The sequence below is a fragment of the Neolamprologus multifasciatus genome, unplaced genomic scaffold (assembly GCF_963576455.1).
Source record: "Neolamprologus multifasciatus unplaced genomic scaffold, fNeoMul1.2 scaffold_52, whole genome shotgun sequence".
NCBI classification, from domain to species: domain Eukaryota; kingdom Metazoa; phylum Chordata; class Actinopteri; order Cichliformes; family Cichlidae; genus Neolamprologus; species Neolamprologus multifasciatus.
Window position 1 is genome coordinate 117 of NW_028182007.1, and position 16,510 is coordinate 16,626.

The 16,510-nt window shown below is 49.5% G+C and overlaps 30 non-coding genes across 30 annotated transcripts; all 30 read left to right on the plus strand.

Moving 5' to 3' along the window:
- Positions 1-367: 367 nt before the first annotated feature.
- On the plus strand, positions 368-486 carry LOC146490206 (5S ribosomal RNA). The gene has a single exon (XR_014872931.1). It is a non-coding gene; the product is annotated as a 5S ribosomal RNA (ribosomal RNA).
- A 390-nt stretch (positions 487-876) lies between these two features.
- LOC146490207 (5S ribosomal RNA) lies at positions 877-995 on the plus strand. Its single transcript, XR_014872894.1, has one exon. It is a non-coding gene; the product is annotated as a 5S ribosomal RNA (ribosomal RNA).
- Positions 996-1,385: 390 nt separating this feature from the next.
- LOC146490208 (5S ribosomal RNA) lies at positions 1,386-1,504 on the plus strand. Its single transcript, XR_014872895.1, has one exon. It is a non-coding gene; the product is annotated as a 5S ribosomal RNA (ribosomal RNA).
- Positions 1,505-1,895: 391 nt separating this feature from the next.
- LOC146490209 (5S ribosomal RNA) lies at positions 1,896-2,014 on the plus strand. Its single transcript, XR_014872896.1, has one exon. It is a non-coding gene; the product is annotated as a 5S ribosomal RNA (ribosomal RNA).
- Positions 2,015-2,404: 390 nt separating this feature from the next.
- LOC146490210 (5S ribosomal RNA) lies at positions 2,405-2,523 on the plus strand. The gene has a single exon (XR_014872897.1). It is a non-coding gene; the product is annotated as a 5S ribosomal RNA (ribosomal RNA).
- Positions 2,524-2,913: 390 nt separating this feature from the next.
- Positions 2,914-3,032, plus strand: LOC146490211 (5S ribosomal RNA). The gene has a single exon (XR_014872898.1). It is a non-coding gene; the product is annotated as a 5S ribosomal RNA (ribosomal RNA).
- A 389-nt stretch (positions 3,033-3,421) lies between these two features.
- LOC146490212 (5S ribosomal RNA) lies at positions 3,422-3,540 on the plus strand. Its single transcript, XR_014872899.1, has one exon. It is a non-coding gene; the product is annotated as a 5S ribosomal RNA (ribosomal RNA).
- Positions 3,541-3,930: 390 nt separating this feature from the next.
- LOC146490213 (5S ribosomal RNA) lies at positions 3,931-4,049 on the plus strand. Its single transcript, XR_014872904.1, has one exon. It is a non-coding gene; the product is annotated as a 5S ribosomal RNA (ribosomal RNA).
- Positions 4,050-4,439: 390 nt separating this feature from the next.
- LOC146490214 (5S ribosomal RNA) lies at positions 4,440-4,558 on the plus strand. Its single transcript, XR_014872900.1, has one exon. It is a non-coding gene; the product is annotated as a 5S ribosomal RNA (ribosomal RNA).
- Positions 4,559-4,948: 390 nt separating this feature from the next.
- Positions 4,949-5,067, plus strand: LOC146490215 (5S ribosomal RNA). The gene has a single exon (XR_014872901.1). It is a non-coding gene; the product is annotated as a 5S ribosomal RNA (ribosomal RNA).
- Positions 5,068-5,457: 390 nt separating this feature from the next.
- On the plus strand, positions 5,458-5,576 carry LOC146490216 (5S ribosomal RNA). The gene has a single exon (XR_014872902.1). It is a non-coding gene; the product is annotated as a 5S ribosomal RNA (ribosomal RNA).
- Positions 5,577-5,966: 390 nt separating this feature from the next.
- LOC146490217 (5S ribosomal RNA) lies at positions 5,967-6,085 on the plus strand. The gene has a single exon (XR_014872903.1). It is a non-coding gene; the product is annotated as a 5S ribosomal RNA (ribosomal RNA).
- A 390-nt stretch (positions 6,086-6,475) lies between these two features.
- LOC146490218 (5S ribosomal RNA) lies at positions 6,476-6,594 on the plus strand. Its single transcript, XR_014872905.1, has one exon. It is a non-coding gene; the product is annotated as a 5S ribosomal RNA (ribosomal RNA).
- A 390-nt stretch (positions 6,595-6,984) lies between these two features.
- Positions 6,985-7,103, plus strand: LOC146490219 (5S ribosomal RNA). The gene has a single exon (XR_014872915.1). It is a non-coding gene; the product is annotated as a 5S ribosomal RNA (ribosomal RNA).
- Positions 7,104-7,493: 390 nt separating this feature from the next.
- Positions 7,494-7,612, plus strand: LOC146490220 (5S ribosomal RNA). The gene has a single exon (XR_014872906.1). It is a non-coding gene; the product is annotated as a 5S ribosomal RNA (ribosomal RNA).
- Positions 7,613-8,002: 390 nt separating this feature from the next.
- LOC146490221 (5S ribosomal RNA) lies at positions 8,003-8,121 on the plus strand. Its single transcript, XR_014872907.1, has one exon. It is a non-coding gene; the product is annotated as a 5S ribosomal RNA (ribosomal RNA).
- A 389-nt stretch (positions 8,122-8,510) lies between these two features.
- LOC146490222 (5S ribosomal RNA) lies at positions 8,511-8,629 on the plus strand. The gene has a single exon (XR_014872908.1). It is a non-coding gene; the product is annotated as a 5S ribosomal RNA (ribosomal RNA).
- Positions 8,630-9,019: 390 nt separating this feature from the next.
- On the plus strand, positions 9,020-9,138 carry LOC146490223 (5S ribosomal RNA). Its single transcript, XR_014872909.1, has one exon. It is a non-coding gene; the product is annotated as a 5S ribosomal RNA (ribosomal RNA).
- Positions 9,139-9,528: 390 nt separating this feature from the next.
- LOC146490224 (5S ribosomal RNA) lies at positions 9,529-9,647 on the plus strand. Its single transcript, XR_014872910.1, has one exon. It is a non-coding gene; the product is annotated as a 5S ribosomal RNA (ribosomal RNA).
- Positions 9,648-10,037: 390 nt separating this feature from the next.
- On the plus strand, positions 10,038-10,156 carry LOC146490225 (5S ribosomal RNA). Its single transcript, XR_014872911.1, has one exon. It is a non-coding gene; the product is annotated as a 5S ribosomal RNA (ribosomal RNA).
- A 390-nt stretch (positions 10,157-10,546) lies between these two features.
- Positions 10,547-10,665, plus strand: LOC146490226 (5S ribosomal RNA). Its single transcript, XR_014872912.1, has one exon. It is a non-coding gene; the product is annotated as a 5S ribosomal RNA (ribosomal RNA).
- A 390-nt stretch (positions 10,666-11,055) lies between these two features.
- LOC146490227 (5S ribosomal RNA) lies at positions 11,056-11,174 on the plus strand. The gene has a single exon (XR_014872913.1). It is a non-coding gene; the product is annotated as a 5S ribosomal RNA (ribosomal RNA).
- Positions 11,175-11,564: 390 nt separating this feature from the next.
- On the plus strand, positions 11,565-11,683 carry LOC146490228 (5S ribosomal RNA). The gene has a single exon (XR_014872914.1). It is a non-coding gene; the product is annotated as a 5S ribosomal RNA (ribosomal RNA).
- Positions 11,684-12,073: 390 nt separating this feature from the next.
- Positions 12,074-12,192, plus strand: LOC146490229 (5S ribosomal RNA). The gene has a single exon (XR_014872916.1). It is a non-coding gene; the product is annotated as a 5S ribosomal RNA (ribosomal RNA).
- A 390-nt stretch (positions 12,193-12,582) lies between these two features.
- On the plus strand, positions 12,583-12,701 carry LOC146490230 (5S ribosomal RNA). The gene has a single exon (XR_014872926.1). It is a non-coding gene; the product is annotated as a 5S ribosomal RNA (ribosomal RNA).
- A 390-nt stretch (positions 12,702-13,091) lies between these two features.
- On the plus strand, positions 13,092-13,210 carry LOC146490231 (5S ribosomal RNA). The gene has a single exon (XR_014872917.1). It is a non-coding gene; the product is annotated as a 5S ribosomal RNA (ribosomal RNA).
- A 390-nt stretch (positions 13,211-13,600) lies between these two features.
- LOC146490232 (5S ribosomal RNA) lies at positions 13,601-13,719 on the plus strand. Its single transcript, XR_014872918.1, has one exon. It is a non-coding gene; the product is annotated as a 5S ribosomal RNA (ribosomal RNA).
- A 390-nt stretch (positions 13,720-14,109) lies between these two features.
- LOC146490233 (5S ribosomal RNA) lies at positions 14,110-14,228 on the plus strand. Its single transcript, XR_014872919.1, has one exon. It is a non-coding gene; the product is annotated as a 5S ribosomal RNA (ribosomal RNA).
- Positions 14,229-14,618: 390 nt separating this feature from the next.
- LOC146490234 (5S ribosomal RNA) lies at positions 14,619-14,737 on the plus strand. Its single transcript, XR_014872920.1, has one exon. It is a non-coding gene; the product is annotated as a 5S ribosomal RNA (ribosomal RNA).
- Positions 14,738-16,256: 1,519 nt separating this feature from the next.
- Positions 16,257-16,375, plus strand: LOC146490235 (5S ribosomal RNA). Its single transcript, XR_014872921.1, has one exon. It is a non-coding gene; the product is annotated as a 5S ribosomal RNA (ribosomal RNA).
- The last annotated feature ends 135 nt before the right edge of the window (positions 16,376-16,510 follow it).

Genomic DNA, 16,510 nt, shown 5'->3' on the forward strand with positions numbered 1-16,510 from the left:
GCTTTTGATCCAGAGAAGGGGTGTATTAAAAGACCCAAAGCAGCTGCCCATTAATGAGGGCACATTAACGACATTGCTTTTGGCTGTTTTCACCAATGTCTTGTTCTGCTGGCTGAGGCCACCTACAACACACCAGGGCCAGTGCTGCTGGCCGAGGCTAACTACACCACACCAGGCCCTGTGCTGGTTCCTGAGGCCATCTTCAAAAATCCAGGGCCTGTGCTGCTGGATAAATGCTAAACTGAGTCTTTGGGTTAGGGTATTAGGCAAGCATGCAGGTAGGGTTATAGGATTGTGTTCGTAACTTCAGGTACTGGCCACCTCATCACTTGATTCCATAAATTGACACATTGTGCTGTGGGCAGCAGCTTACGGCCATACCACCCTGAGCACGCCTGACCTCGTCTGATCTCGGAAGCTAAGCAGGGCTGGGCTTGGTTAGTACTTGGATGGGAGACTGCCTGGGAATACCTGGTGCTGTAAGCCTTTCATTTTCATGTCATTGAACTGCTTTTGATCCAGAGAAGGGGTGTATTAAAAGACCCAAAGCAGCTGCCCATTAATGAGGGCACATTAACGACATTGCTTTTGGCTGTTTTCACCAATGTCTTGTTCTGCTGGCTGAGGCCACCTACAACACACCAGGGCCAGTGCTGCTGGCCGAGGCTAACTACACCACACCAGGCCCTGTGCTGGTTCCTGAGGCCATCTTCAAAAATCCAGGGCCTGTGCTGCTGGATAAATGCTAAACTGAGTCTTTGGGTTAGGGTATTAGGCAAGCATGCAGGTAGGGTTATAGGATTGTGTTCGTAACTTCAGGTACTGGCCACCTCATCACTTGATTCCATAAATTGACACATTGTGCTGTGGGCAGCAGCTTACGGCCATACCACCCTGAGCACGCCTGACCTCGTCTGATCTCGGAAGCTAAGCAGGGCTGGGCTTGGTTAGTACTTGGATGGGAGACTGCCTGGGAATACCTGGTGCTGTAAGCCTTTCTTTTTCATGTCATTGAACTGCTTTTGATCCAGAGAAGGGGTGTATTAAAAGACCCAAAGCAGCTGCCCATTAATGAGGGCACATTAACGACATTGCTTTTGGCTGTTTTCACCAATGTCTTGTTCTGCTGGCTGAGGCCACCTACAACACACCAGGGCCAGTGCTGCTGGCCGAGGCTAACTACACCACACCAGGCCCTGTGCTGGTTCCTGAGGCCATCTTCAAAAATCCAGGGCCTGTGCTGCTGGATAAATGCTAAACTGAGTCTTTGGGTTAGGGTATTAGGCAAGCATGCAGGTAGGGTTATAGGATTGTGTTCGTAACTTCAGGTACTGGCCACCTCATCACTTGATTCCATAAATTGACACATTGTGCTGTGGGCAGCAGCTTACGGCCATACCACCCTGAGCACGCCTGACCTCGTCTGATCTCGGAAGCTAAGCAGGGCTGGGCTTGGTTAGTACTTGGATGGGAGACTGCCTGGGAATACCTGGTGCTGTAAGCCTTTAATTTTCATGTCATTGAACTGCTTTTGATCCAGAGAAGGGGTGTATTAAAAGACCCAAAGCAGCTGCCCATTAATGAGGGCACATTAACGACATTGCTTTTGGCTGTTTTCACCAATGTCTTGTTCTGCTGGCTGAGGCCACCTACAACACACCAGGGCCAGTGCTGCTGGCCGAGGCTAACTACACCACACCAGGCCCTGTGCTGGTTCCTGAGGCCATCTTCAAAAATCCAGGGCCTGTGCTGCTGGATAAATGCTAAACTGAGTCTTTGGGTTAGGGTATTAGGCAAGCATGCAGGTAGGGTTATAGGATTGTGTTCGTAACTTCAGGTACTGGCCACCTCATCACTTGATTCCATAAATTGACACATTGTGCTGATGCGTAGCAGCTTACGGCCATACCACCCTGAGCACGCCTGACCTCGTCTGATCTCGGAAGCTAAGCAGGGCTGGGCTTGGTTAGTACTTGGATGGGAGACTGCCTGGGAATACCTGGTGCTGTAAGCCTTTCCTTTTCATGTCATTGAACTGCTTTTGATCCAGAGAAGGGGTGTATTAAAAGACCCAAAGCAGCTGCCCATTAATGAGGGCACATTAACGACATTGCTTTTGGCTGTTTTCACCAATGTCTTGTTCTGCTGGCTGAGGCCACCTACAACACACCAGGGCCAGTGCTGCTGGCCGAGGCTAACTACACCACACCAGGCCCTGTGCTGGTTCCTGAGGCCATCTTCAAAAATCCAGGGCCTGTGCTGCTGGATAAATGCTAAACTGAGTCTTTGGGTTAGGGTATTAGGCAAGCATGCAGGTAGGGTTATAGGATTGTGTTCGTAACTTCAGGTACTGGCCACCTCATCACTTGATTCCATAAATTGACACATTGTGCTGTGGGCAGCAGCTTACGGCCATACCACCCTGAGCACGCCTGACCTCGTCTGATCTCGGAAGCTAAGCAGGGCTGGGCTTGGTTAGTACTTGGATGGGAGACTGCCTGGGAATACCTGGTGCTGTAAGCCTTTCATTTTCATGTCATTGAACTGCTTTTGATCCAGAGAAGGGGTGTATTAAAAGACCCAAAGCAGCTGCCCATTAATGAGGGCACATTAACGACATTGCTTTTGGCTGTTTTCACCAATGTCTTGTTCTGCTGGCTGAGGCCACCTAAAACACACCAGGGCCAGTGCTGCTGGCCGAGGCTAACTACACCACACCAGGCCCTGTGCTGGTTCCTGAGGCCATCTTCAAAAATCCAGGGCCTGTGCTGCTGGATAAATGCTAAACTGAGTCTTTGGGTTAGGGTATTAGGCAAGCATGCAGGTAGGGTTATAGGATTGTGTTCGTAACTTCAGGTACTGGCCACCTCATCACTTGATTCCATAAATTGACACATTGTGCTGTGGGCAGCAGCTTACGGCCATACCACCCTGAGCACGCCTGACCTCGTCTGATCTCGGAAGCTAAGCAGGGCTGGGCTTGGTTAGTACTTGGATGGGAGACTGCCTGGGAATACCTGGTGCTGTAAGCCTTTCATTTCATGTCATTGAACTGCTTTTGATCCAGAGAAGGGGTGTATTAAAAGACCCAAAGCAGCTGCCCATTAATGAGGGCACATTAACGACATTGCTTTTGGCTGTTTTCACCAATGTCTTGTTCTGCTGGCTGAGGCCACCTAAAACACACCAGGGCCAGTGCTGCTGGCCGAGGCTAACTACACCACACCAGGCCCTGTGCTGGTTCCTGAGGCCATCTTCAAAAATCCAGGGCCTGTGCTGCTGGATAAATGCTAAACTGAGTCTTTGGGTTAGGGTATTAGGCAAGCATGCAGGTAGGGTTATAGGATTGTGTTCGTAACTTCAGGTACTGGCCACCTCATCACTTGATTCCATAAATTGACACATTGTGCTGTGGGCAGCAGCTTACGGCCATACCACCCTGAGCACGCCTGACCTCGTCTGATCTCGGAAGCTAAGCAGGGCTGGGCTTGGTTAGTACTTGGATGGGAGACTGCCTGGGAATACCTGGTGCTGTAAGCCTTCAATTTTCATGTCATTGAACTGCTTTTGATCCAGAGAAGGGCTGTATTAAAAGACCCAAAGCAGCTGCCCATTAATGAGGGCACATTAACGACATTGCTTTTGGCTGTTTTCACCAATGTCTTGTTCTGCTGGCTGAGGCCACCTAAAACACACCAGGGCCAGTGCTGCTGGCCGAGGCTAACTACACCACACCAGGCCCTGTGCTGGTTCCTGAGGCCATCTTCAAAAATCCAGGGCCTGTGCTGCTGGATAAATGCTAAACTGAGTCTTTGGGTTAGGGTATTAGGCAAGCATGCAGGTAGGGTTATAGGATTGTGTTCGTAACTTCAGGTACTGGCCACCTCATCACTTGATTCCATAAATTGACACATTGTGCTGTGGGCAGCAGCTTACGGCCATACCACCCTGAGCACGCCTGACCTCGTCTGATCTCGGAAGTTAAGCAGGGCTGGGCTTGGTTAGTACTTGGATGGGAGACTGCCTGGGAATACCTGGTGCTGTAAGCCTTTCATTTTCATATCATTGAACTGCTTTTGATCCAGAGAAGGGGTGTATTAAAAGACCCAAAGCAGCTGCCCATTAATGAGGGCACATTAACGACATTGCTTTTGGCTGTTTTCACCAATGTCTTGTTCTGCTGGCTGAGGCCACCTACAACACACCAGGGCCAGTGCTGCTGGCCGAGGCTAACTACACCACACCAGGCCCTGTGCTGGTTCCTGAGGCCATCTTCAAAAATCCAGGGCCTGTGCTGCTGGATAAATGCTAAACTGAGTCTTTGGGTTAGGGTATTAGGCAAGCATGCAGGTAGGGTTATAGGATTGTGTTCGTAACTTCAGGTACTGGCCACCTCATCACTTGATTCCATAAATTGACACATTGTGCTGTGGGCAGCAGCTTACGGCCATACCACCCTGAGCACGCCTGACCTCGTCTGATCTCGGAAGCTAAGCAGGGCTGGGCTTGGTTAGTACTTGGATGGGAGACTGCCTGGGAATACCTGGTGCTGTAAGCCTTTCATTTTCATGTCATTGAACTGCTTTTGATCCAGAGAAGGGGTGTATTAAAAGACCCAAAGCAGCTGCCCATTAATGAGGGCACATTAACGACATTGCTTTTGGCTGTTTTCACCAATGTCTTGTTCTGCTGGCTGAGGCCACCTAAAGCACACCAGGGCCAGTGCTGCTGGCCGAGGCTAACTACACCACACCAGGCCCTGTGCTGGTTCCTGAGGCCATCTTCAAAAATCCAGGGCCTGTGCTGCTGGATAAAGGCTAAACTGAGTCTTTGGGTTAGGGTATTAGGCAAGCATGCAGGTAGGGTTATAGGATTGTGTTCGTAACTTCAGGTACTGGCCACCTCATCACTTGATTCCATAAATTGACACATTGTGCTGTGGGCAGCAGCTTACGGCCATACCACCCTGAGCACGCCTGACCTCGTCTGATCTCGGAAGCTAAGCAGGGCTGGGCTTGGTTAGTACTTGGATGGGAGACTGCCTGGGAATACCTGGTGCTGTAAGCCTTTCATTTTCATGTCATTGAACTGCTTTTGATCCAGAGAAGGGGTGTATTAAAAGACCCAAAGCAGCTGCCCATTAATGAGGGCACATTAACGACATTGCTTTTGGCTGTTTTCACCAATGTCTTGTTCTGCTGGCTGAGGCCACCTACAACACACCAGGGCCAGTGCTGCTGGCCGAGGCTAACTACACCACACCAGGCCCTGTGCTGGTTCCTGAGGCCATCTTCAAAAATCCAGGGCCTGTGCTGCTGGATAAATGCTAAACTGAGTCTTTGGGTTAGGGTATTAGGCAAGCATGCAGGTAGGGTTATAGGATTGTGTTCGTAACTTCAGGTACTGGCCACCTCATCACTTGATTCCATAAATTGACACATTGTGCTGTGGGCAGCAGCTTACGGCCATACCACCCTGAGCACGCCTGACCTCGTCTGATCTCGGAAGCTAAGCAGGGCTGGGCTTGGTTAGTACTTGGATGGGAGACTGCCTGGGAATACCTGGTGCTGTAAGCCTTTCATTTTCATGTCATTGAACTGCTTTTGATCCAGAGAAGGGGTGTATTAAAAGACCCAAAGCAGCTGCCCATTAATGAGGGCACATTAACGACATTGCTTTTGGCTGTTTTCACCAATGTCTTGTTCTGCTGGCTGAGGCCACCTAAAACACACCAGGGCCAGTGCTGCTGGCCGAGGCTAACTACACCACACCAGGCCCTGTGCTGGTTCCTGAGGCCATCTTCAAAAATCCAGGGCCTGTGCTGCTGGATAAATGCTAAACTGAGTCTTTGGGTTAGGGTATTAGGCAAGCATGCAGGTAGGGTTATAGGATTGTGTTCGTAACTTCAGGTACTGGCCACCTCATCACTTGATTCCATAAATTGACACATTGTGCTGTGGGCAGCAGCTTACGGCCATACCACCCTGAGCACGCCTGACCTCGTCTGATCTCGGAAGCTAAGCAGGGCTGGGCTTGGTTAGTACTTGGATGGGAGACTGCCTGGGAATACCTGGTGCTGTAAGCCTTTCATTTTCATGTCATTGAACTGCTTTTGATCCAGAGAAGGGGTGTATTAAAAGACCCAAAGCAGCTGCCCATTAATGAGGGCACATTAACGACATTGCTTTTGGCTGTTTTCACCAATGTCTTGTTCTGCTGGCTGAGGCCACCTAAAACACACCAGGGCCAGTGCTGCTGGCCGAGGCTAACTACACCACACCAGGCCCTGTGCTGGTTCCTGAGGCCATCTTCAAAAATCCAGGGCCTGTGCTGCTGGATAAATGCTAAACTGAGTCTTTGGGTTAGGGTATTAGGCAAGCATGCAGGTAGGGTTATAGGATTGTGTTCGTAACTTCAGGTACTGGCTACCTCATCACTTGATTCCATAAATTGACACATTATGCTGTGGGCAGCAGCTTACGGCCATACCACCCTGAGCACGCCTGACCTCGTCTGATCTCGGAAGCTAAGCAGGGCTGGGCTTGGTTAGTACTTGGATGGGAGACTGCCTGGGAATACCTGGTGCTGTAAGCCTTTCATTTTCATGTCATTGAACTGCTTTTGATCCAGAGAAGGGGTGTATTAAAAGACCCAAAGCAGCTGCCCATTAATGAGGGCACATTAACGACATTGCTTTTGGCTGTTTTCACCAATGTCTTGTTCTGCTGGCTGAGGCCACCTACAACACACCAGGGCCAGTGCTGCTGGCCGAGGCTAACTACACCACACCAGGCCCTGTGCTGGTTCCTGAGGCCATCTTCAAAAATCCAGGGCCTGTGCTGCTGGATAAATGCTAAACTGAGTCTTTGGGTTAGGGTATTAGGCAAGCATGCAGGTAGGGTTATAGGATTGTGTTCGTAACTTCAGGTACTGGCCACCTCATCACTTGATTCCATAAATTGACACATTGTGCTGTGGGCAGCAGCTTACGGCCATACCACCCTGAGCACGCCTGACCTCGTCTGATCTCGGAAGTTAAGCAGGGCTGGGCTTGGTTAGTACTTGGATGGGAGACTGCCTGGGAATACCTGGTGCTGTAAGCCTTTAATTTTCATGTCATTGAACTGCTTTTGATCCAGAGAAGGGGTGTATTAAAAGACCCAAAGCAGCTGCCCATTAATGAGGGCACATTAACGACATTGCTTTTGGCTGTTTTCACCAATGTCTTGTTCTGCTGGCTGAGGCCACCTACAACACACCAGGGCCAGTGCTGCTGGCCGAGGCTAACTACACCACACCAGGCCCTGTGCTGGTTCCTGAGGCCATCTTCAAAAATCCAGGGCCTGTGCTGCTGGATAAATGCTAAACTGAGTCTTTGGGTTAGGGTATTAGGCAAGCATGCAGGTAGGGTTATAGGATTGTGTTCGTAACTTCAGGTACTGGCCACCTCATCACTTGATTCCATAAATTGACACATTGTGCTGTGGGCAGCAGCTTACGGCCATACCACCCTGAGCACGCCTGACCTCGTCTGATCTCGGAAGCTAAGCAGGGCTGGGCTTGGTTAGTACTTGGATGGGAGACTGCCTGGGAATACCTGGTGCTGTAAGCCTTTCATTTTCATGTCATTGAACTGCTTTTGATCCAGAGAAGGGGTGTATTAAAAGACCCAAAGCAGCTGCCCATTAATGAGGGCACATTAACGACATTGCTTTTGGCTGTTTTCACCAATGTCTTGTTCTGCTGGCTGAGGCCACCTACAAAACACCAGGGCCAGTGCTGCTGGCCGAGGCTAACTACACCACACCAGGCCCTGTGCTGGTTCCTGAGGCCATCTTCAAAAATCCAGGGCCTGTGCTGCTGGATAAATGCTAAACTGAGTCTTTGGGTTAGGGTATTAGGCAAGCATGCAGGTAGGGTTATAGGATTGTGTTCGTAACTTCAGGTACTGGCCACCTCATCACTTGATTCCATAAATTGACACATTGTGCTGTGGGCAGCAGCTTACGGCCATACCACCCTGAGCACGCCTGACCTCGTCTGATCTCGGAAGCTAAGCAGGGCTGGGCTTGGTTAGTACTTGGATGGGAGACTGCCTGGGAATACCTGGTGCTGTAAGCCTTTCATTTCATGTCATTGAACTGCTTTTGATCCAGAGAAGGGGTGTATTAAAAGACCCAAAGCAGCTGCCCATAAATGAGGGCACATTAACGACATTGCTTTTGGCTGTTTTCACCAATGTCTTGTTCTGCTGGCTGAGGCCACCTACAAAACACCAGGGCCAGTGCTGCTGGCCGAGGCTAACTACACCACACCAGGCCCTGTGCTGGTTCCTGAGGCCATCTTCAAAAATCCAGGGCCTGTGCTGCTGGATAAATGCTAAACTGAGTCTTTGGGTTAGGGTATTAGGCAAGCATGCAGGTAGGGTTATAGGATTGTGTTCGTAACTTCAGGTACTGGCCACCTCATCACTTGATTCCATAAATTGACACATTGTGCTGTGGGCAGCAGCTTACGGCCATACCACCCTGAGCACGCCTGACCTCGTCTGATCTCGGAAGCTAAGCAGGGCTGGGCTTGGTTAGTACTTGGATGGGAGACTGCCTGGGAATACCTGGTGCTGTAAGCCTTTCATTTTCATGTCATTGAACTGCTTTTGATCCAGAGAAGGGGTGTATTAAAAGACCCAAAGCAGCTGCCCATTAATGAGGGCACATTAACGACATTGCTTTTGGCTGTTTTCACCAATGTCTTGTTCTGCTGGCTGAGGCCACCTACAACACACCAGGGCCAGTGCTGCTGGCCGAGGCTAACTACACCACACCAGGCCCTGTGCTGGTTCCTGAGGCCATCTTCAAAAATCCAGGGCCTGTGCTGCTGGATAAATGCTAAACTGAGTCTTTGGGTTAGGGTATTAGGCAAGCATGCAGGTAGGGTTATAGGATTGTGTTCGTAACTTCAGGTACTGGCCACCTCATCACTTGATTCCATAAATTGACACATTGTGCTGTGGGCAGCAGCTTACGGCCATACCACCCTGAGCACGCCTGACCTCGTCTGATCTCGGAAGCTAAGCAGGGCTGGGCTTGGTTAGTACTTGGATGGGAGACTGCCTGGGAATACCTGGTGCTGTAAGCCTTTCATTTTCATATCATTGAACTGCTTTTGATCCAGAGAAGGGGTGTATTAAAAGACCCAAAGCAGCTGCCCATTAATGAGGGCACATTAACGACATTGCTTTTGGCTGTTTTCACCAATGTCTTGTTCTGCTGGCTGAGGCCACCTACAACACACCAGGGCCAGTGCTGCTGGCCGAGGCTAACTACACCACACCAGGCCCTGTGCTGGTTCCTGAGGCCATCTTCAAAAATCCAGGGCCTGTGCTGCTGGATAAATGCTAAACTGAGTCTTTGGGTTAGGGTATTAGGCAAGCATGCAGGTAGGGTTATAGGATTGTGTTCGTAACTTCAGGTACTGGCCACCTCATCACTTGATTCCATAAATTGACACATTGTGCTGTGGGCAGCAGCTTACGGCCATACCACCCTGAGCACGCCTGACCTCGTCTGATCTCGGAAGCTAAGCAGGGCTGGGCTTGGTTAGTACTTGGATGGGAGACTGCCTGGGAATACCTGGTGCTGTAAGCCTTTCATTTTCATGTCATTGAACTGCTTTTGATCCAGAGAAGGGGTGTATTAAAAGACCCAAAGCAGCTGCCCATTAATGAGGGCACATTAACGACATTGCTTTTGGCTGTTTTCACCAATGTCTTGTTCTGCTGGCTGAGGCCACCTACAACACACCAGGGCCAGTGCTGCTGGCCGAGGCTAACTACACCACACCAGGCCCTGTGCTGGTTCCTGAGGCCATCTTCAAAAATCCAGGGCCTGTGCTGCTGGATAAATGCTAAACTGAGTCTTTGGGTTAGGGTATTAGGCAAGCATGCAGGTAGGGTTATAGGATTGTGTTCGTAACTTCAGGTACTGGCCACCTCATCACTTGATTCCATAAATTGACACATTGTGCTGTGGGCAGCAGCTTACGGCCATACCACCCTGAGCACGCCTGACCTCGTCTGATCTCGGAAGCTAAGCAGGGCTGGGCTTGGTTAGTACTTGGATGGGAGACTGCCTGGGAATACCTGGTGCTGTAAGCCTTTCATTTTCATGTCATTGAACTGCTTTTGATCCAGAGAAGGGGTGTATTAAAAGACCCAAAGCAGCTGCCCATTAATGAGGGCACATTAACGACATTGCTTTTGGCTGTTTTCACCAATGTCTTGTTCTGCTGGCTGAGGCCACCTACAACACACCAGGGCCAGTGCTGCTGGCCGAGGCTAACTACACCACACCAGGCCCTGTGCTGGTTCCTGAGGCCATCTTCAAAAATCCAGGGCCTGTGCTGCTGGATAAATGCTAAACTGAGTCTTTGGGTTAGGGTATTAGGCAAGCATGCAGGTAGGGTTATAGGATTGTGTTCGTAACTTCAGGTACTGGCCACCTCATAACTTGATTCCATAAATTGACACATTGTGCTGTGGGCAGCAGCTTACGGCCATACCACCCTGAGCACGCCTGACCTCGTCTGATCTCGGAAGCTAAGCAGGGCTGGGCTTGGTTAGTACTTGGATGGGAGACTGCCTGGGAATACCTGGTGCTGTAAGCCTTTCATTTTCATGTCATTGAACTGCTTTTGATCCAGAGAAGGGGTGTATTAAAAGACCCAAAGCAGCTGCCCATTAATGAGGGCACATTAACGACATTGCTTTTGGCTGTTTTCACCAATGTCTTGTTCTGCTGGCTGAGGCCACCTAAAACACACCAGGGCCAGTGCTGCTGGCCGAGGCTAACTACACCACACCAGGCCCTGTGCTGGTTCCTGAGGCCATCTTCAAAAATCCAGGGCCTGTGCTGCTGGATAAATGCTAAACTGAGTCTTTGGGTTAGTGTATTAGGCAAGCATGCAGGTAGGGTTATAGGATTGTGTTCGTAACTTCAGGTACTGGCCACCTCATCACTTGATTCCATAAATTGACACATTGTGCTGTGGGCAGCAGCTTACGGCCATACCACCCTGAGCACGCCTGACCTCGTCTGATCTCGGAAGCTAAGCAGGGCTGGGCTTGGTTAGTACTTGGATGGGAGACTGCCTGGGAATACCTGGTGCTGTAAGCCTTTCATTTTCATGTCATTGAACTGCTTTTGATCCAGAGAAGGGGTGTATTAAAAGACCCAAAGCAGCTGCCCATTAATGAGGGCACATTAACGACATTGCTTTTGGCTGTTTTCACCAATGTCTTGTTCTGCTGGCTGAGGCCACCTACAACACACCAGGGCCAGTGCTGCTGGCCGAGGCTAACTACACCACACCAGGCCCTGTGCTGGTTCCTGAGGCCATCTTCAAAAATCCAGGGCCTGTGCTGCTGGATAAATGCTAAACTGAGTCTTTGGGTTAGGGTATTAGGCAAGCATGCAGGTAGGGTTATAGGATTGTGTTCGTAACTTCAGGTACTGGCCACCTCATCACTTGATTCCATAAATTGACACATTGTGCTGTGGGCAGCAGCTTACGGCCATACCACCCTGAGCACGCCTGACCTCGTCTGATCTCGGAAGCTAAGCAGGGCTGGGCTTGGTTAGTACTTGGATGGGAGACTGCCTGGGAATACCTGGTGCTGTAAGCCTTTCATTTTCATGTCATTGAACTGCTTTTGATCCAGAGAAGGGGTGTATTAAAAGACCCAAAGCAGCTGCCCATTAATGAGGGCACATTAACGACATTGCTTTTGGCTGTTTTCACCAATGTCTTGTTCTGCTGGCTGAGGCCACCTACAACACACCAGGGCCAGTGCTGCTGGCCGAGGCTAACTACACCACACCAGGCCCTGTGCTGGTTCCTGAGGCCATCTTCAAAAATCCAGGGCCTGTGCTGCTGGATAAATGCTAAACTGAGTCTTTGGGTTAGGGTATTAGGCAAGCATGCAGGTAGGGTTATAGGATTGTGTTCGTAACTTCAGGTACTGGCCACCTCATCACTTGATTCCATAAATTGACACATTGTGCTGTGGGCAGCAGCTTACGGCCATACCACCCTGAGCACGCCTGACCTCGTCTGATCTCGGAAGCTAAGCAGGGCTGGGCTTGGTTAGTACTTGGATGGGAGACTGCCTGGGAATACCTGGTGCTGTAAGCCTTTCATTTTCATGTCATTGAACTGCTTTTGATCCAGAGAAGGGGTGTATTAAAAGACCCAAAGCAGCTGCCCATTAATGAGGGCACATTAACGACATTGCTTTTGGCTGTTTTCACCAATGTCTTGTTCTGCTGGCTGAGGCCACCTACAACACACCAGGGCCAGTGCTGCTGGCCGAGGCTAACTACACCACACCAGGCCCTGTGCTGGTTCCTGAGGCCATCTTCAAAAATCCAGGGCCTGTGCTGCTGGATAAATGCTAAACTGAGTCTTTGGGTTAGGGTATTAGGCAAGCATGCAGGTAGGGTTATAGGATTGTGTTTGTAACTTCAGGTACTGGCCACCTCATCACTTGATTCCATAAATTGACACATTGTGCTGTGGGCAGCAGCTTACGGCCATACCACCCTGAGCACGCCTGACCTCGTCTGATCTCGGAAGTTAAGCAGGGCTGGGCTTGGTTAGTACTTGGATGGGAGACTGCCTGGGAATACCTGGTGCTGTAAGCCTTTCATTTTCATGTCATTGAACTGCTTTTGATCCAGAGAAGGGGTGTATTAAAAGACCCAAAGCAGCTGCCCATTAATGAGGGCACATTAACGACATTGCTTTTGGCTGTTTTCACCAATGTCTTGTTCTGCTGGCTGAGGCCACCTACAACACACCAGGGCCAGTGCTGCTGGCCGAGGCTAACTACACCACACCAGGCCCTGTGCTGGTTCCTGAGGCCATCTTCAAAAATCCAGGGCCTGTGCTGCTGGATAAATGCTAAACTGAGTCTTTGGGTTAGGGTATTAGGCAAGCATGCAGGTAGGGTTATAGGATTGTGTTCGTAACTTCAGGTACTGGCCACCTCATCACTTGATTCCATAAATTGACACATTGTGCTGTGGGCAGCAGCTTACGGCCATACCACCCTGAGCACGCCTGACCTCGTCTGATCTCGGAAGCTAAGCAGGGCTGGGCTTGGTTAGTACTTGGATGGGAGACTGCCTGGGAATACCTGGTGCTGTAAGCCTTTCATTTTCATGTCATTGAACTGCTTTTGATCCAGAGAAGGGGTGTATTAAAAGACCCAAAGCAGCTGCCCATTAATGAGGGCACATTAACGACATTGCTTTTGGCTGTTTTCACCAATGTCTTGTTCTGCTGGCTGAGGCCACCTACAACACACCAGGGCCAGTGCTGCTGGCCGAGGCTAACTACACCACACCAGGCCCTGTGCTGGTTCCTGAGGCCATCTTCAAAAATCCAGGGCCTGTGCTGCTGGATAAATGCTAAACTGAGTCTTTGGGTTAGGGTATTAGGCAAGCATGCAGGTAGGGTTATAGGATTGTGTTCGTAACTTCAGGTACTGGCCACCTCATCACTTGATTCCATAAATTGACACATTGTGCTGTGGGCAGCAGCTTACGGCCATACCACCCTGAGCACGCCTGACCTCGTCTGATCTCGGAAGCTAAGCAGGGCTGGGCTTGGTTAGTACTTGGATGGGAGACTGCCTGGGAATACCTGGTGCTGTAAGCCTTTCATTTTCATGTCATTGAACTGCTTTTGATCCAGAGAAGGGGTGTATTAAAAGACCCAAAGCAGCTGCCCATTAATGAGGGCACATTAACGACATTGCTTTTGGCTGTTTTCACCAATGTCTTGTTCTGCTGGCTGAGGCCACCTACAACACACCAGGGCCAGTGCTGCTGGCCGAGGCTAACTACACCACACCAGGCCCTGTGCTGGTTCCTGAGGCCATCTTCAAAAATCCAGGGCCTGTGCTGCTGGATAAATGCTAAACTGAGTCTTTGGGTTAGGGTATTAGGCAAGCATGCAGGTAGGGTTATAGGATTGTGTTCGTAACTTCAGGTACTGGCCACCTCATCACTTGATTCCATAAATTGACACATTGTGCTGTGGGCAGCAGCTTACGGCCATACCACCCTGAGCACGCCTGACCTCGTCTGATCTCGGAAGCTAAGCAGGGCTGGGCTTGGTTAGTACTTGGATGGGAGACTGCCTGGGAATACCTGGTGCTGTAAGCCTTTCATTTTCATGTCATTGAACTGCTTTTGATCCAGAGAAGGTGTGTATTAAAAGACCCAAAGCAGCTGCCCATTAATGAGGGCACATTAACGACATTGCTTTTGGCTGTTTTCACCAATGTCTTGTTCTGCTGGCTGAGGCCACCTACAACACACCAGGGCCAGTGCTGCTGGCCGAGGCTAACTACACCACACCAGGCCCTGTGCTGGTTCCTGAGGCCATCTTCAAAAATCCAGGGCCTGTGCTGCTGGATAAATGCTAAACTGAGTCTTTGGGTTAGGGTATTAGGCAAGCATGCAGGTAGGGTTATAGGATTGTGTTCGTAACTTCAGGTACTGGCCACCTCATCACTTGATTCCATAAATTGACACATTGTGCTGTGGGCAGCAGCTTACGGCCATACCACCCTGAGCACGCCTGACCTCGTCTGATCTCGGAAGCTAAGCAGGGCTGGGCTTGGTTAGTACTTGGATGGGAGACTGCCTGGGAATACCTGGTGCTGTAAGCCTTTCATTTTCATGTCATTGAACTGCTTTTGATCCAGAGAAGGGGTGTATTACAGTTTTTTCTGAATGCTTAAACCCTAACTGTGATTCTTATAGCACAATTCCTAAAACTATTAACACTTATAGCAAAACCACTCACTGAGTTTGCAAAACTAAAAGCACAAACACTGCTTTGCACTCAGTTTGCAATTTTGTAACACACACTTTGCAAAACTGTAGGCACAACTCACTGCTTACACTCAATTACCAAATTTCCAACACACTCCTAGCAAAATTATACACATGTATGGCTATCATTAACACTATTTTGCCAACTGTCTGGCACACTTTCACATGTGAAAACTGTTTTAGATAATTAGTCCACTTTGCAATCAGCCTAAGCACTATAAACAGGCCACAGGTAAGCTGTCTATGTGGAGTACAATGGAAGGAGCAGTAAGAGTGAGAAGAGTGAGAATCAGAGGAGGCCGAGGGAGAGGACGTGGAGGTGAAGAAGTTGGAGGAAGAGGACGTGGAGGTGAAGAAGCAAGAGGGTTAGAGGAAGTTAGAGGAAGAGGACAAAGAGGAGCAAGAAGAGGACGAGGAGGGGAAAGAGGAAGGGTAAGAAGAGTAAGAAACAGAATAACTGATGACATCAGGGCTACAATAGTGGACCATGTCATCAACCATGGGATGACCCTGAGGGAAGCTGGCCAACGGGTTCAGCCTAAACTGAGCCGCTACACTGTGGCAAGCATCATTAGGACATTTCGAAATGAGAATCGGTAAGTACTTTGTAGCACTGCCATACTCTAATGAGAAACACAACAGTACCATACATGCAAAAATACTGAAATTGTTACTTTACAGAATTGCTAGACGTCCAGATGTTGGGGGCAGAGGCAGAATGTTCAATTGACATCTGTACACAGAGAAAGCAAAAGCCAGATGTGTTTTGTATTCATACCATCAGTGTGCAGTTGGCGCATTGTGTGCTTAGTAGATGATGGCTTGTGTGTACTGTTTGATACGAAAACACCATTTTTACGAAGGTGTGAAGAGTTAATCTAGCTGTGTTCGCTTTTGCAAGAGAACTACAATGTTTTGATAATTGGGTGACAGGTTTTCTTATTTGTGTGTAGAGTTTTGCAAAAATAGCCAATAGTTACAAAAAATGTGCTTAAGCAATCAGAAAAAACTGTAAAAGACCCAAAGCAGCTGCCCATTAATGAGGGCACATTAACGACATTGCTTTTGGCTGTTTTCACCAATGTCTTGTTCTGCTGGCTGAGGCCACCTACAACACACCAGGGCCAGTGCTGCTGGCCGAGGCTAACTACACCACACCAGGCCCTGTGCTGGTTCCTGAGGCCATCTTCAAAAATCCAGGGCCTGTGCTGCTGGATAAATGCTAAACTGAGTCTTTGGGTTAGGGTATTAGGCAAGCATGCAGGTAGGGTTATAGGATTGTGTTCGTAACTTCAGGTACTGGCCACCTCATCACTTGATTCCATAAATTGACACATTGTGCTGTGGCCAGCAGCTTACGGCCATACCACCCTGAGCACGCCTGACCTCGTCTGATCTCGGAAGCTAAGCAGGGCTGGGCTTGGTTAGTACTTGGATGGGAGACTGCCTGGGAATACCTGGTGCTGTAAGCCTTTCATTTTCATGTCATTGAACTGCTTTTGATCCAGAGAAGGGGTGTATTAAAAGACCCAAAGCAGCTGCCCATTAATGAGGGCACATTAACGACATTGCTTTTGGCTGTTTTCACCAATGTCTTGTTCTGCTGG